The 12,766-nt window shown below is 54.0% G+C and overlaps 1 non-coding gene across 1 annotated transcript; it reads left to right on the top strand.

The window, feature by feature from the left end:
• Positions 1-11,819: 11,819 nt before the first annotated feature.
• LOC131031944 (5S ribosomal RNA) lies at positions 11,820-11,938 on the top strand. The gene has a single exon (XR_009103342.2). It is a non-coding gene; the product is annotated as a 5S ribosomal RNA (ribosomal RNA).
• Positions 11,939-12,766: the final 828 nt, after the last annotated feature.

Genomic DNA, 12,766 nt, shown 5'->3' with positions numbered 1-12,766 from the left:
TCGCACCGATGTAGGGTGTTTGACACGAACCATCCGCCAGTGCAAGGGGGCACTGGAAGGGTGCGTGTCTCCGCCCCATTGCATCGCACAAGAGGATGCCACCTCGAGAGAACCCTGCAGCCAGAGGATGGGTCCTACCCCATGAGCGATCGCTCGAGAGTGCACTCGTCGGTGGCGGGGAATGCTCCAAGCGACATGTTGTTCCCCTGGGAGACGTAACAGGGGGTTGCAGGAGTCCCGACTTCCCATCGTAGAACCGACGGATTGCTGGGACGATGCCACGCGCGCAATCGGGGGCATGTGAACTCGACGGGATAGAGACTCAGCCTCTCTTGAAAAGGGCATACACTCGATCATGACATTCGATCACCTCGAGCCGACGGTGTGGAACTTGCGGCCGAGCAATGCAGCGAGGCCCAACCATCCACACATCTTCGAGGGTGAGGGTCGGGAAGCAGGCGAGCTCGGCGTGCCTCCCTCGCCTCCTCCCCTGCATGATTCAGGGGCCAGAACTGACAATGATCCTACCGCAAGTTCACCTATGGTAACCTTGTTATGACTTCTCCTTCCTTTGAATGATAAGGTTCAATAAACTTCTCGCGACGTCGGTGATAGGAACCGCCACCGTCGGCGTGATCCGAACACTTCATCAGATCATTCAATCGGTAGGAGCGATGAGCAGTGTGTACAAAGGGCAAGGACGTAGTCAATGCGAGCTGATGACTTGTGCTTACTAGGAATTCCTCGTTGAAGATCAATAATTGCAATGGTCTATCCCCATCATGATGCAATTTGGCAAGATTTCCCGAACCTTTCAGGCCAGGGAGAAAAACTCATTGGTTGCATCAGTGTAGCACGCGTGCGGCCCAGAACATCTAGGGGCATCATAGACCTATTATTGCCTCAAAATTCCATGGCCTAGGAGGCCATAGTCCCTCTAAGAAGCTGGCCGCGAAGAGGAACCTCTGCGTAGCTAGTTAGTAGGCTGAGGTCTCATTCGTTAACAGAATCAACCAGAACAATCGCTCCACCAACTAAGAACGACCATGCACCACCACCCATAGAATCAAGAAAGAGCTCTCAATTTGTCAATCCTTACTATGTCTGGACCTGGTAAGTTTCCCCGTGTTGAGTCAAATTAAGCCATAGGCTCCACTCCTGGTGGTGCCCTTCTGTCAATTCCTTTAAGTTTCAGCCTTGCGACCATACTTCCCCCGGAACCCAAACACTCTGATTTCTCAGAAGGTGCTGGCAGAGTCCTTAGAGAAACATCCACCGATCCCTGGTCGGCATGGTTGAGACTAGGACGGTATCTGATTGTCTTCGAGCCCCCAACTTTTGTTCTTGATTAATGAAAACATCCTTGGCAAATGCTTTCGCAATGGTTCATCTTCCATAAATCCAAGAATTTCACCTCTGACAATGAAATACGAATGCCCCCGACAGTCCCTATTAATCATTACTCCGGTCCCGAAGGTCAATGGAACAGGACCAGACTCCTATCACGTTATTCCATGCTAATGTATTCAAAGCATAGGCTTTCTTTGAGCACTCTAATTTTTTCAAATTAACGGCGCCAGAACCACGACCCAGCCAATTAAGGCCAGGAACACACTGCCGGCAGAAGGGACGTGAGGGCTAGTGCACACCAAGTAGGTGGACCGACCATGATGACCCAAGGTCCAACTACGAGCTTTTTAACTGCAACAACTTAAATATACACTATTGGAGCTGGAATTACCACGGTTGCTGGCACCAGACTTTCCCTGCAATGGATCCTCATTAAGGGATTTAGACTGTACTCATTCCAATTACCAGACTCGATGAGCCCAGTATTGTTATTTATTGTCACTACCTCCCAGTGTCAGGATTGGGTAATTTGCACGCCTACTACCTTCCTTGGATGTGGTAGCCATTTCTCAGGCTCCCTCTCCAAAATCGAACCCTAATTCTCCGTCACCCATCACCACCATGGTAGGCCTCTATCCTACCATCAAAAGTTGATAGGGCAGAAATTTGAATGAAGCGTCGCCGGCACAAAGGCCGTGCGATCCGTCAAGTTATCATGAATCACTGGAGTAGCGAGCGAGCCTGCACTAGCCTTTTATCTAATAAATGCATCCCTTCCAAGAGTCGAGATTTGGTGCACGTATTAGCTCTAGAATTACTATGGTTATCCGAGTAGCAAATTACCATCAAAGAAACTATAACTGATTTAATGAGCCATTCGTAGTTTCACAGTCTGAAATAGTTCATACTTAGACATGCATGGCTTAATCTTTGAGACAAGCATATGACTACTGGCAGGATCGACTAGGTAGCTTCCGGCCACGAGCAGGCTGCCCCGGGCCTCTGCTAGAGAGACCGCGAGGCAGACCTGCCCTCATGGGAAACCAAAATTAGAAAGCATGCGGCCCATCCTTGCAATCGAACAAAACCTGCCCGCATCCCAAAGTTGACCAAGGACGGAGATGCGGGAACTAGGCAGTGTGCTTGTCAAGACCTGGATTGAGGAAAACACGAGTGTAGGCTGGAGAGGTATGACAGGGAGCTTCGGTACACAAGCACCTGGGAAGCATATCCTGTACGGAGCCCTTTACCCTCGGTCTCAAAGCCGAACCTACTCGTGAAAGTCAAATCTGTGCAAAATGCATCATGCGCGTGACCACCTCAATTGTAAGGCCACTCAGAGACATCCATTTCCCAGGCATATGCCCCCTACACACTTGGAGTGGCTCTCTCACCAAGAGCTGACGAAGAACATCACGCTGGAAGGAAAAGACGTGTGAAATTCAGAATGTGGCATCAAGGAGCTCCGGTTCACAAGCTCCTAGAAAGAAAATCTCGTACGGAAACCTTTACTCGAAAACTCCCAAATGACCCCGCTCGCGACACGTCTATCTGAACAGGCGACACCGTGCACGCAGCCACCTCAATTGTAAGGCCACTCAGAGACATCCATTTCCCAGGTATATGCCCCCTACACACATGTTGTGGTGCAACACACACAGACGAGCACATCTCGACTGATGGACAAATCATTCCCTTCCAAGCGTGACTTGGGTAACCATTCTCCGTGACCACTGCAACCCTCCCGATGGGGGAACAGGACCCTCTGCGGGCCGGAGGATGATGACAAGGGGCCTCTTTTGTGCAACCGCCCAAACAACGCCCCCTCTACCCTCTGTCAAAACACTCGGCATTGCTGCTCCCTAAGGTGAGCTTCTCCTCATAGGAAATTCCGCTCTTATTTGGTCACGTTTGTGTACCCGAATTTCAAAAGGCAACCTCCATGGGACATGGAAAAGACTCGAGAAGAGAGCTCGCTCATGGGAGAGAGAAGCCAAGGAGACCACGAGAGTGCTGAGAGTGGGACAACATTGAATACATGGGAGAAGCCTGTGCATATAAACGGAGATATATATCCAATGACAATGAAGGAACATGCCAAAGATCGAGAACAATGGCAGAAATGCTAGTAATGTGCACTTCAGGACCAACGCATCACCAGAAGACAACCGCCAAACATCGAAAGAGTCGCGATGCTCCACAACCTACGTGCAAAGCGGTCACACACCGGGTAAGGGAGTGAGAGCCCCAAACATAGCTGGGCGAGGTGCTCACTCCACTCTTTAATATCTCATTAATACCACCAAGGAAATGGCACAAGCACACACACACAAGCATCCTCAGAAGAGGACAGTTCGAGTGACAAGTCAAATCCAAGAGTTCCGAAGACTACCTCCAGGAACAATTGAGAACAAGACTGATTACAAGTCGTCGAGTCTGTTACTGGGTGAACATGAGATGCGCATAGGAAATTGATCAGCCCTCACAATGGCCCAAGGCCAGAGATTGGACTACTACGATTTACCCCAACAATCATCGTGCCACTCTTCGTAGAGAGGTGATAGATGCCAACGAGCCCGTGCATAGAAATCGAGGTGTAAAAAGGGCGTTGAAGGCAGGAAGCCTGGATGAAAGAGGCTACGAGGTCACCTCAAAGCGGTCTAAGAATTGGGCGCACTTGGGGCAACTACCAGTGCCCACCCCTTATCCCGCGGTGCGTCCGACACAAAGAAATTTCCAAGGTGGCCAAGGAGCCTCCTCGCATAGCAATCGAGGTGTGAGGTGATGGATGCAGCATTGATAGCAATCGAGGTGTGAGGCAAAGGATGCAGAAGTGAGAGCTGAGGGATGTAGTAGAGATAGCACTCGGGGTGTGAGATGCAGCAGAGATAGCAATCGAGGTGTGTGGAAAAGGGTGTGGTGGGAAGGGCCCAGCAGCCAGATGCATGAAGTGACGGATGCAGTAGTGATGACAACTAGGCTGTGAGGAGAGGAGGGATGCATCCAAGAAAGCAATCAAGGCTCGAGGCAAGGGATGCAGCAAGGATAGCAATCATTTTGTGAGGTGAGATTCCAAAGGCTAAACGTGTGAGGCTGCAGGGTCGACTCAGAGAGGTCTATGCATGTTAGAGGCTGCAAGCAAGGTCGACTTAGAGCGGTCTATGCATCAGGCATGCTTGGGGTGACTACCAGTGCCAACCCCTTATCCTGCAACATGTCAGACAAAGAGAACGTTCCAAGGCGGCCGAGGAGATTACCAGTCAAGGGATGTAGTAGCGATAACAGATATAGTTCTGAGGCGGTCGAGAAGCCTCACTGCATAGGAATTGGGATGCGAGGCGAGGGATGCACCGGGAAGGCCCCGGCGGCTAGACGGAAGAGGCTACAGGGCCGCCTTGGAATGGTCCAAGCATCGGGCGTGATTGGGGCGACTACCAGTGCCAACCCCTTATCCTGCAATGCGTCTAACACAGAGATAGTTTTGAGGCAGTCGAGGAGCCTCATAGCATAGCAATCGGGATGCGAGGCAAGGGATGTGGCTGGAAGTCCCCAACAGCTAGACGGAAGAGGCTGCAGGGCTGCCTTGGAATGGTCTGAGCATCAAACATGCTTGGGGCGACTACCAGTGCCAACCCCTTATCCTGCGATGCATCCAACATAGAGATAGTTCCGAGGTGGTCAAGGAGCCTCACCGCATAGCAATTGGGGTGCGAGGCGATGGATGTGGCGAGAAGGCCCCAACGGCTACACAGAAGAGGCTTCAGGGCCGCCTCGGAATGGTCTGAGCATCGGACGCGCTTGGGGTGACTACCAGTGCCAACCCCTTATCCCGGGATGCATCTGATACATAGATAGTTCCAAGGCGGCCGAGGAGCCTCGCCGCATAGCAATCATGGTGCGAGGTGAGGGATGCGGCGAGAAATCCCCAATGGCTAGACGAAAGAGGCTTCAGGGCCACCTCGAAATGGTCCAAGCATCGAACGCACTTTTGGCGACTACCAATGCCAACCCCTTATCCCGCGATGCATACTATACACAGATGATTCCAAGGTGGCCGAGGAGCCTCACCACAAAGAAATCAGGGTGTGAGGTGAGGGATGCGGCGAGAAGGCTCCAACGGCTAGACGGAAGAGGCATCAGGGCCGCCTAAGAATGGTCCAAGCATCGGATGCACTTCAGGCGACTACCAGTGCCAACCCCTTATCCCATGATGCGTCTAATACAAAGATATGTCCAAGGCAGCTGTGGAGCCTCACCGCATAGCAATCGGGGGTGTCAGGTGAGGGATGTGGCGAGAAAGCCCCAACGGCTAGATAGAAGAGGCTTCAGGGCCACCTCAGAATGCTCCAAGCATCGGACGTACTTGGGGTGACTACCAGTGCCAACCCCTTATCCCGCGATGCATCTGATATGAAGATAGTTCCAAGGTGCCTGAGGAGCCTCACTGCATAGCAATCGGCGTGTGAGGTGGGGGATGTGACGAGATGGCCCCAATGGCAAGACGGAAGAGGCTGCAGGGCCGCCACAAAATAGTCCAAGCATCAGACGTGCTTGGGGCGACTACCAGTGCCAACCCCTTATCCCACGATGCGTCTGATACATAGATAGTTTCGAGGTGACCGAGGAGCCTCACCGCATAGCAATCATGGTGCGAGGCAGGGGATGTAGCGAGATGGCCCCAAAGGCTAGACGGAAGAGGCTGCAGGGCCGCCTCGAAATAGTCCAAGCATCGGACGTGCTTGGGGCAACTACCAGTGCCAACCCTTTATCCCGTGATGCATCCGATACACAGATAGTTCCAAGGTGGCCGAGGAGCCTCACCGCATAGCAATCAGGGTGTGAGGCGAGGGATGTGGTGAGATGGCCCCAACGGCTAGACAGAAGAGGCTTCAGGTTTGCCTTGGAATGGTCCAAGCATCAGACGTGCTTGGGGCAACTACCAGTGCCAATCCCTTATCCCGCGATGCATCCGATACACAGATAGTTCCAAGGCAGCCTAGGAGCCTCACAGCGTAGCAATCAGGGTGCGAGGCAAGGGATGTGGTGAGAAAGCCCCAACAACTAGACGGAAGAGGCTTCAAGTCCACCTAAGAATGGTCCAAGCATAGGATGCGCTTGGGGCGACTACCAGTGACAACCCCTTATCCCGCGATGCATCTGATACACAGATAGTTCCAAGGCAGCCGAGGAGCCTCACCGCATAGCAATCGGGGTGCGAGGTGAGGGATGTGGCGAGAAAGACCCAACGGCTAGATGGAAGAGGCTTTAGGTCCACCTCGGAATGGTCCAAGCATCAGATGCGCTTGGGGCGACTACCAGTGACAACCCCTTATCCCGCGATGCATCCGATACACAGATAGTTCCAAGGTGGCCGAGGAGCCTCACTACATAGCAATCGGGGTGCGAGGTGAGGGATGCGGCGAGAAAGACCCAACGGCTAGACAGAAGAGGCTTCAGGGCCACCTCGGAATGGTCCAAGCATCAGACGTGCTTGGGGCGACTACCAGTGACAACCCCTTATCCCGCGATGCGTCTGATACACAGATAGTTCCAAGGTGGCCGAGGAGCCTCACCGCATAGCAATCGGGGTGCGAGGTGAGGGATGCAGTGAGAAGGCCCCAACGGCTAGATGGAAGAGGCTACAGGGCCACCTCAGAATGGTCCAAGCATCGGACGCGTTTGGGGAAACTACCAGTGCCAACCCCTTATCCCGTGATGCGTCTGATACAAAGATAGTTCCAAGCAGGCCGAGGAGCCTCACCGCATAGCAATTGGGGTGCGAGGCGAGGGATTCGGTGAGAAGGCCCCAATGGCTAGACGGAAGAGGCTTCAGGGCCACCTCGGAATGGTCCAAGCATCCGACGTGCTTGAGGAGGCTACCATTGCCAACCCCTTATCCCGCGATGCATCCGATACATAGATAGTTCCGAGGCGGCTGAGGAGCCTCACCGCATAGCAATCAGGTTGTGAGGCAGATTATTGGGAAGGGAACCCCCTGGGATGCAGCTCAAGCAGTACCCAAAGGGACTAGAATGCAGAATCACATTCAGAGACCCAAGTGCTATACAAGGGCTCAAATCAAATTATCGATTTGGCCATGACATGGACGCATCGGAATGACTACCTTTGCCGAACCACTCTCGCAATTGCATCCATACCGAAACCAATAGGTCATCAAATCAGACAATAGCCCAAACTTCTGACTTTCGTCCCAGAGAGCCCAAGAGCTATCTAAAACGTTCATGGCCGGAACTCGATCGAGGCTATATCAGTCCACCAAGCAACCCAAAAAGCTAGACTGGAGCTCTAGTCGAATCACCTCTGTGGCCATTGCAAGGACGTGTTGGAGCGACTACCATTGCCGAACCATTCCGCAGGTTGAGTCCGACCTCGTGAGTATGCCTACATATCGAATCGGTCATCGAACCCAACTTCCGACTTCATCCATACCATAGGGTCTTTGAGTTGGCATGGTGCACTCAAACCATGGAGTCGACCCATCGAAGCATACACCTCCCCTATATAAGCTATTTGTTTGATTCCCAAACCTGTGTAGTTTGCACCTCCGATCAGGACAACGACCCCAACTTTTGAACTTGACTACAACGATGGCACCAGCGCCTTGGTGCGCACCTTGCAATGCACAGTGCCAACATTCGCCTTCCTACACATGGTAGGTCATCGGACCCAAATTCCGACCTCATGAGCATACCTACTAATCAAATCGATCATCGGACCCAACTTCCGACTTCATCCATACCGTAGGGTCTTTGAGGTTGGCGCGGTGCGCTCAACCCGGGGAGTCGACCCATCGAAGCATACACCTCCCCTATATAAGCTATTTGTCCAATTCCCACACCTATATAGTTTGCACCTCCGATCAGGACATCGACCCCAACTTCCGAACTTGGCTACAATGACCACACCAGCACCTTGGTGTGCACCTTGCAATGCACAGTGCCAACATTCGCCTTCCTGCACATGGCAGGTCATTGGACCCAAATTCCGACCTCATGAGCATACCTAGTAATCGAATCGGTCATCGGACCCAACTTCTGACTTCATCCATAGCGCAGGGTCTTTAAGGTTGGCACGGTGCGCTCAACCTGTGAAGTCGACCCATCGAAGCATACACCTCCCCTATATAAGTTATTTGTCCCAATCTCACACCTCTGTAGTTTGCACAGCCGATCAAGACATCCACCCCAACTTCCGAACTCGCCTACATTGACTGCACCAACACCTTGGTGCACTCATACATGCGTAGCCTGCAAGAGCCATTAGGACATTGACCCCAACTTTCAACTTCTTAACGAAAACAAGGTCTTTGAGGTTGGCGTAATGCGCACAACCAAGGGAGTTGACCCATCAAACCCAACACCTCCCCTATATAAGCTATTTGTCTGATTCTCATACATGTGTAGCCTGCAACAATGATTAGGACATCGACCCCAACTTCTGAATTCGTTTGCGTTGACCGCACCAAAGGTGCATGCCTTGGTGCTCACCAAAATCTGACTTCCAACTTCTTCCGCAATGCAGGGTCTTTGAGGTTGGGGCAGTGCGCACAACCAGGGGAGTCAACCCACCGAATGCAACACCTCCCCTATATAAGCTATTTGTCTGATTCTCATACATGTTTAGTCTGCAGCAACGATTAGGACATCCACCCCAACTTTCGACTTCTTAAACAAGACAAGGTCTTTGAAGTTGGTGTAGTGCACACAACTAGGGGAGTCGACCCATCAAACACAACACCTCCCCTATATAAAGCTATTTGTCCAATTCTCATACGTGTAGTCTGTAGCAGCAATTAGGACATCGACCCCAAATTCCGAACTCGTTTGCATTGACCGCACCAAAGGTGCGCACCTTGGTGTGCACCCTGGAGTGCACCCTGGAGTGCACTTTGGTGTGCACCCTGGAGTGCACTTTGGTGTGCACCCTGGAGTGCACTTTGGTGCTCACCTCGGTGCACACTTTGTTGTGCACCTCAGTGTGCACCAAAAGTGCGCACCTTGGAGCGCACCACATAGGGTCTTTGAGAGGTTGGCGCAGTGCGCACACCAAGGTGGGTGGGTGCTAGGGTGCACTCCATGGTGGGTGCCAGGGTGGGTGCGTGCTATGGTGGATTCCAAAGAGGGTCATAGGGTGGGTGCCAAGGTGTATGGGTGTTAGGTTGGGTGCCAAGGTGGGCTCCTGGGTGGGTGGGTGCTAGGGTGGGTTTCAAGGTGGATGTGAGGGCGGGTGCCAAGGTGGGTAACAAGTTGGGTGTTAGGATAGGTGAGTGCTAGAGTGGGTGCCAAGGTGGCTGGGTTGTAAGGTGGATGCCAAGGTGGTTCTCAGGGTGGGTGGGTTCTAGGGTGAGTTCCAAGGTGGGTCACAGGTTCAGTGCTAGGGTGGGTGTCGAGGTGGGTGCCTGGGTGCCTGGGTGCTAGGGTGTGGATGCCAATGTGGGTCATAGGGTGGGTGCTAGGGTGGGTTGCAATGTGGGTGCCAAGGTGGGTAACATGCTCGGTGGGTTCTAAATTGGGTGCCAGGGTGGGTGTGCACCCACCTTGCCCGAGGTGGGTGCCAAGGTGCCAGTGTGGGTGGGTGCTAAGGTGGATGCCAAGGTGGGTGAGAAGGTGGGTGATAGGTTGAGTGGTAGGATGGGTGGGTGCCAAGATGGGTCATAGGGTGGGTGCTGAGGTGGGTGGCTGCAAGGGTGGGTAGGTGCTAGGGTGGGTGTCAGGGTGGGTGGGTGCTAGGTTGGGTTCCAAGGTGGGTGCGAGGGTGAGTGTCGAGGTGGGTCACAGGTTAGGTGCTAGGATGGGTGATTGCTAGGGTGCAAAGGTGCTATGGTGGGTGCTAGGATGGGTCGATGCTAGGGTGAGTGGCAAGGTGGGTGCACAAGTGTCAAGGTGGGTGCTGAGGTGGGTGCCAAGTTGGGTTCCAAGGTGGGTGCCAAGTGGGCGACTGCTATGGTGGATGCCAAGGTGGGTCACGGGTGAATGCCAAGTTGATAGGTTGGGTTCCAAGGTGGGTGCCAAGGTGGGTGCTAGGGTGCATGGGTCACAGGGTGTGTTCCCAGGTGTGTCAACACGTCGGTGCCAAGATGGGTGCGCACCCACCCTGGCCAAGACGGGTGCGAGGGTGGGTTCCAAGGCTGGTCACAGGCTGGGTGCTAGGATGGGTGGGTGCCAAGGTGGGCACCAGGGTGGGTGTGCACCCACCTTGGCCAAGGTGGGTCACGGGGTGGGTCCTAGGGTGGGTAACGGGGTGGGTACTAAGGTGCATGCCAAGGTGGGTCATAGGGTGGGTGCCAAGGTGGGCACCAGGGTGGGTGTGCACCAACCCTAGCCAAGGTAGGTCACGAGGTGGTTGTCGGGGTGGGCATCAAGGAGCCAAGGTGGGTGGAAAGTAGCCAAGTTACATGCCAAGGTGGGTGTCGGGGTGGGTACCAAGGATCCAAGGTGGGTGGCAAGGAACCAAGGTGGGTGTCTGGGTGGGTGCCGAGGTGGGAGCCAGGGTGGGTGCCAAGGTGAGTGCAAAGGTGGGTGCCAGGGTCAAGGTGAGTGCCAATGTGGGTTCCAAGGTGCCAGGGTCAGGGTGAGTGCCAATGTGGGTTCAAAGGTGCTAAGTTGGGTGCCAGCGTGGGTGGGTGCCAAGGTGTGCTAGGTGGAAGCCCGGGTGGGTCAACATCCCATGGGTGTCGAGTTGGGTGCCTGATGGGTGCTTCTTGTCAAGTTTTAGTTGTCGAGACTCATTTCGAGCCTTAGAGGTCGTTTCTTGTCCGGTTGCCCTGTCTTTGACCTTGGAACCCAATTTTGGTCCTCGGGTCCCCTTTTTTTTGTCTCGCATCCCACTTTTGGCTTGTGGCCTTTTCAGGGTCGATTCTCGTTTTGGGCATCAGAGCATGTTTCTTCTCCTAAAAACCAATATTTGTTTATTAAGTCTCGGAACACATTTTTGTTCTCGTGGACCCATCATGGGTCTTGGAACGCATTTGTGGTTCTTGGGTCCCATTTTGCATCCCAAAACTTGTTTTTGGTGCTTGATCCCTATTTTGGGTGCCCACCTTGCACCAAGTGCGCACCCGGGGCAAACCGAGCGCCTTGGTGCACCGGGGAAAGATCGAGCATGCACCCGAGGCGCCCTGAACATGCACTAGGGTGCACTCGGCCCACATGTGAGCACAGGTCATTGCGCCCGAGGTGGTGTGCGGGCACCGCGTTGCAGACGAGACACTGTGCGCACTTGGGCAGGTCGGGTGCGCACACGACGCCCCGTCTAGGTGCATGCACGTAGGCCGGGCCGGGTGCACACCCGACGCCCTGGCGAGGTGCGCGCACCCGGGCAGGGTTCACACTTGGCGAACGGGGTGCGCTTGGCGAGGGAGGGTGTGCACCTCAGCGGGGGTGGGTGGCTGGGGTGGATTCGAACGTGGGTCGCAGTTTGCTAAGTACACACTGTGACAAGCTCATAACGGGTGCGATCATACCAGCGTTAGTGCATCGGATCCCATCAGAACTTCGCAGTTAAGCGCGCTTGGGCTGGAGTAGTACTGGGATGGGTGACCTCCCGGGAAGTCCCGGTGTTGCACCCTTTTTTAGTTTTTCGTCGAGCATCGCAATGCTATTTGAATTAACCTTTTGCCCGATTGCGTTCTTGTCAGGGCCGGGCCGGGCCGGGGTGTGGTGCCCGCACTATCGCGCGTGTGGGGGGGACACCGAGCATGCACCCGAGGTGCCCCGAGCACATAGGCCATGATGCAACTTAGGCATTGTGCGCACACCCCGGTGCGCCCAAGGTGCTGCACGCACACCCAGGTGAAATCGGTGTGCACCTCGGCCAGTGCGCGCTCAGTCGAGTCGAGCATGTTGGCCAAGGTGCACAGCGATGTTTCTTACTCTAAGGTTCCGCACCAGATGTCCAGGACAGGTGAGCAAAGCTGGGTGGGGGCCAGGTGCGCACCCGGGGCAGGTGCACGCAACTAGAGAGAGCTTTTGAGTGCACTAGAGGTGCGCACCTTGGAGCACACTTCAGAGCACTCCTCGGTGCGCACCAATGATGCGCTCCATTCAAAAGTTTCCTGAAAAGGAAAAAAAGTTGAGATTATAGAATTTCCCACTTGAGAGATTGTCAAAAAAAAATTAAAAAATGAAGGAAACGCGGGTGCCAAGGTGTGCATGCTCGGGTGCGCACCCTAGCCAAGGTGTGCGCACCAAGGCGCCCACCCTAGCGAAGGTGCACGCAAGGTGTGCACCCAAGGCAAACCGGACAATTAACCAAACTTTTGACTTCGCGCGCACCTGTGCACCTTGGAGCATACTTCAGAGTGCTCCTTGGTGCGTACCAATCTTGGGCACCTCGGAGTGCACCATGGCGCCCACCAAGGTGCGCACCCGAGGCAAACTGAGCTCCAACTTTGTGC

This window comes from Cryptomeria japonica, chromosome 2 (genome assembly GCF_030272615.1).
Source record: "Cryptomeria japonica chromosome 2, Sugi_1.0, whole genome shotgun sequence".
NCBI lineage: Eukaryota > Viridiplantae > Streptophyta > Pinopsida > Cupressales > Cupressaceae > Cryptomeria > Cryptomeria japonica.
The sequence above is the reverse complement of the archived record's forward strand: the minus strand, read 5'-3'. Positions and strand labels throughout refer to the sequence as shown.